Genomic DNA, 5,332 nt, shown 5'->3' with positions numbered 1-5,332 from the left:
CTTGTCATTTGAATTTCAAAATATTTTTTGGTTAGCCTATCTATGGGTCAATAATTGTTTACATTGTTCGTCCTAAAAATCTTTATCCATTTGAGCGTCAATTAATATATCTTTCCAGCTCCAAGAGTGACAACCCTTCCTCTTTTCAAATATTTCAATACCTGTGAGGATTTGGAGTTGAGACTTTTTACTTTAAAGATTTTTCAATATTATCTGTGTTATGATTAAAGCAAAGAATATGATTTGAAACACACACACAAAAAATCTGGAATTATATCTATTGTAATTTTTTATATATAGTATTTTCTAGAGTTTACACCAATATTTTATTTTGTTTCGATTAGTCACAGTTTGTTTGATTTGTTCATTTTGGTAATATTTTGTTATCCGCTTGAATTGCTAGGGACTAGCAATAAGCTAGTTGGGGGTTGTGTTAAATGCCAAAATATTACATATTTTATAGTGTAAAAATACAAAATAAAATTAATTCTTTATAATATTTTCAAGAAATTAATGCAATATATTATTATATTGAAAATATTTTATTTAAGATTAATTTTATCTTTGTTTATAAATAATAATAGTATTTATGGCATAATTGAGAAAAAGAAATAAAAAGTTAAGAAAATGCATTGTATTTATTTAAAGAAATACAAATTAATTAAATTTTAAATAAATATTTTCATTAAAATTATTGTGATATATTTTATGTTGAAAATATTTTGTTTGGATTTAATTTTGTTTGTGTTTGATTGAGAAAATAGCATTTGTGAAAAGAAAGGAAAAGAAAAAGAAAAATAGTAAAAATGTGATCCAAAGCAATGAAAAATGGCATTTTTGAAGCCCAAAAGAGAGCACAAAAGGACAAAAGCCCATTTGGCCCTCTTCTTCTCCCCTGCCGACATCAGCGCCACGTGGCGCTCTCCCATTGGCTCGGAAAAACAAGCAGCAGCCTCTTGTCCCCTCTTCCTCCTCCACGCGTGCGTGGCGTGCACCGTCCCCTGTGGGCCTTTCGTTTGGTCCACTCGCCAGCCACGCGGCTGGCCTTCGTCTGGACCGAGCACCATCAGCCAAAAGGTGGCTTTCTCTCCTCTTGCCACGTGTCAAGTTGCACACCAAAGCCACCAATCTGAGCTTGACACGTGGCACTCCGATTATAATTTTCTGTATTTACATTTTTACCCACATGCAATTTAAAATAAATTTAATTGCGTATTAGTCCTTTTACCCTTCTATAAATAGAAGCTTAGGTTTTTAGAATTCAGTTACAGTTTCAGTTTCAGACAGAAAAATCCAGAGAAAACGCTCAGAGCGCTCAGTGTTAGTTTACCGCTTTCTTAGTTAATTTTCTTATGGGTTTCTAAGTTCCCTTATTATTAAGGAGGACGATGAAACCTAGTGTATTTAATTAAGTATTTATTTTTATTTTGATTCTCAGTACAATATATGCTTATGATTTTCGCTTCTTAAAATAATTTCTTTTATCTTTAATATCAAGTATTTTTGATAGTTAGAAATTATTTATGCTTGGTTCCATATTTTATTAAAAATAATATTCTTTGATTTTTTGTATTTACATTAAATTGTTTCACATTTAATGCTTAGAAGTTATAATTTTAAAGCGAAGGAAAATCTATTTTTTTTATATTAGAAAATAATTGGTTTGATTACTGATTAAATTATGAGAATCAATATAAACATAAATATTTTTATATACATTAAGTGGATTCTGAACCCTTAATAATATCCTAAAATATTTCTGAAAATATCTGTTACTGTCATTTTTATCATTTAAACACTTTATTTTATTTTGTTACCAAAAACCTCACCATTTTCGGAACTAGGTTAGAGTTTTATTAGCTTAGATTAAATAAGTATTTTCTTCGATTTCACGCAATTCCCATGGGTTCGACCTCGTTCTTCACAATCTCCATACTACAATAAAGATTCGTGCGCTTGCGAGTTGATAAATGTAAAACGTACCATTTTGGTATACAACAGCTAGTATGATATTTTTTATTGTTGTTTCTATCACATATATATATGAAAAAACAAGAATCAAGCTAAAAAAATAATTTTTATTGATTTTTTTACATTGAAAATAAGAAATTAAAAAATTAGGGTTCATTCAGTTATCTTGAATGTAATCGCTTTCTTGACAATAATGTTGATCTTATCTATATGTAAGTGTATTATAAATTAATTTTCTACAAATTTGAAGAGATTTTATAAGATTTTGAGAGATTTTTTGAAAAATAGAGGAAGAGCATGAAAGCACCATGTGAGGGGGGAGGGTTGTTTTTTATTTATTAATATGGTTTTTCTATTTTTAATTAAAAATAAATATAAAATACTAAAGGGTATATTGAGATATAAAAGTTTCATTAAAAGAGAAGGTTAGTGTAGCTAAATTTTTAGAAATGAAAGTTACTTAGTTGATAAATTTTTTTTTTGAGGTCATTTAGCTAATAATCCCATAAAAATTGTGCTATATTCGGCACAAAAAGTAGTTTGTAGTAAATTTACACTAAATTTTAATTTCATGCTCCAATACACAATTGCAAAATTTTGATGTAAAATTTAATATCTAATTAATGTTTTATTAAAAAAAAAATAAAATCTAATAACTTTATAATCAATTTTATTATTATTTTAATATGTAAGACAATAAAAAAAATAAATATTTTATAATTTAATGTGATAGTTAAATATACTAATAAAATAATAGAAATGACATAAATGTAAATGAAAAAGTAGTGCATTTATTGTGGTGTAAATTTTAAAACCTTTTAGTGACACTTCAACGCGCGTCACTAATAGGGGTGACTGGAAAGACAGTTTTTAGTGACACTTCACACGTGTTACTAAACCCTTTTACATTCACTTTTTGCGCGTCACTATAGACGTATAAAATCAGGTTATAGCCACACACATGAAGTGTCACTATATCCTATTTTTTTTTATTAATATTTTTATTAATTCAAATTTTAATATTGTAAATAATATTTAATTGTTTGTACTATTTTTTATTATAATTATTTTAGCTATACATATTTAATTTTTTATGATACAATATTTAATAATATATTCAGTATTCATTTTTTTTGAGATAATCTATCCAATATTCATTAATAAATAAATATATAAATGTTATAAAAATATTACAAAGAAAAATTAATCAAAATAAATATACAAATACAATACTAAGTATATTTCTTTTAATAATCTATACTGCATAATATTACAATACATCTGAAATCTTAATTTTAGAAGAGAAATATATATTATATATACAAAATAATCTTACAACAAGCAAAAAAATCCTACAAATTATATATGTATTTGAACCTAAAAAAATTACAGAACCATTTCAGAACAAAAAAAAAATTCACAACAGTTTTCGTCGACCACAAACAGTGGCGAACCCCAATCATTCGTCGAAAATGAACCACTATGAACCCCACAGCTCAGTCGACTTCAAACAACCACGAACCTCGAAGCTTTGAAGCTCTGTCATCCACAAAACAACCCTGATTTTCGAAGCTCCGAAGATGTCGTGCACGAACTGCCTTGAAACTTGAAGCTCCATTGACACGAACCTTCATCGACCTGAGAAAATAGAGAAAGAGAGAGATTCACACATATGGGCGAAGAACACAGAAAAAGAGAGATAGAGGCAGATATGAGATTTATCGGACAAAACGCAAAAGAGAGTGGCATATCCATAGGTTTTGGGGGGTAAGGATTTTGGTTCTGCTGTTCATTTTGACAGCCTGTCGCCGGAGTTATGGTTAGCTATGGACAGAAGAAAAAAAAAGAGGTTGGAGAAGGAGGCGCAGATAGAGAGAAGAAAGAAAGAGAGGCACAGATAGATTAGAGAAGAAAGAAATAGGGTTTTAAGTTATTAAGTGGTAAAGGAAATTTATTTCCTTTTTAGCAATTTTTTTTTTTAAATTTTTATTTAATGTGGCGTGGAGTAATAAGGTGAGCTGGTGAGGTGAGAGAGTGATTGATATGATAGGTCTAATGACCTTTTAATTACTTTATTAATAATTTAATATTTTTTTTTTAAAAAAAATCATTCATTATTATTTTGAAATGGTAAATAATGGAAAAAAGATTCATTAATCTTTTTCTGACACCAAATTTTACTTTTGTTTTTTTGAATAAATAAAAGTAATAAATGTGTTCATTGTTTTTTTCAAAAATGATATATTTATAAATAAAAAATATATATTAATTACAGCTGGTTTTTTTTAAAAAAAAATAATATAGTGACGCGCCATAAGTGTCGGGATATATTTACTCAGTCATGTCTGGCACGTCACTATAGGTTAATATTTTTTTTAAAAAAAATATAATAAAAATTAAGGAATTTAATCTTTAGTGACACTTTATATTTTTAGTGACACACATTATATGTTACTAACATTGATTTTTAAAGTCTTTTTGTGTGTATCACTAAAACTCACTCCTAATCTTTTAGTGACGCGCACAAAAGTGTGGGTCACTAAAGAGTGTCACTATATGGTAAGATTGTAGTAGTGTTTACATCATAGCAAATGTTGTGCCAAATTTGGCACAAACTTTGCTATGTGCCAAATTTATATCACTTTTTGGCACACTATTGGAGCACACTTTTTGGTAAATGAGCTATATTTTAGTTTTTCACAACTTATTTACACCTCTATTGGAGATGCTCTAAGATTAAAAAAAACCTTAGAGCTGGTTCTACAGGATATATAATAGTTGTATTATATTAAATAATAAATAATATTATATTTAGATAAAATAATGTATTGTATTAATTATTATTAATTTACTATAAAAAATTTTAATACAGTGTAAGTTGTATTATTTAATACATAAAAAATAGTTCGTGTTAGCTTGTATTATAATATTCATAAAGGATCCGAGATCAGCCAATCTTCGACACAAATTTGGGAACCCGGACAAAACCTGACCCAAGACCGAACTCAGACCCGGACCCAGCCCTAAGACTCGAGATCCAAACCCAGACACGAGTCTTAGATCAAGATCCGGACCCAGACCCAGCCCTGAGACCTGAGACCTGAGACCCAAACCCATTGCCAAGACTCAGATTAGGATCCGGACCCAAGACTGGATCTGGACCTGGACCCCGATTGTAACGCCCTACTAGATTAGGCACGTTACAAATTTTCTAATTATTGTGCACTCCTTTACTAATCAAAGGGTTTATTGAAACACATGAATGATTAATTTTTTTTAAATTAACTTAACCGAAAACAAATATATAATACATATTTCAGGATCTCGTTTGAAAAGTTACAATAATTTTTCAAAATACTTG

General features: G+C 28.7%; 1 long non-coding RNA gene across 1 annotated transcript; it reads right to left on the bottom strand.

Annotated features, from left to right (window-relative positions):
- Positions 1 to 3,198: 3,198 nt before the first annotated feature.
- Positions 3,199 to 4,115, bottom strand: LOC133035849 (uncharacterized). Its single transcript, XR_009686967.1, has 2 exons — positions 3,699 to 4,115; positions 3,199 to 3,609 (listed from the first exon to the last, which is right to left on the bottom strand). It is a non-coding gene; the product is annotated as an uncharacterized LOC133035849 (long non-coding RNA).
- Between the last annotated feature and the right edge of the window lie 1,217 nt (positions 4,116 to 5,332).

Source organism: Cannabis sativa, chromosome 3, assembly GCF_029168945.1.
Source record: "Cannabis sativa cultivar Pink pepper isolate KNU-18-1 chromosome 3, ASM2916894v1, whole genome shotgun sequence".
Taxonomy (NCBI): Eukaryota; Viridiplantae; Streptophyta; class Magnoliopsida; order Rosales; family Cannabaceae; genus Cannabis; species Cannabis sativa.
The sequence above is the reverse complement of the archived record's forward strand: the minus strand, read 5'-3'. Positions and strand labels throughout refer to the sequence as shown.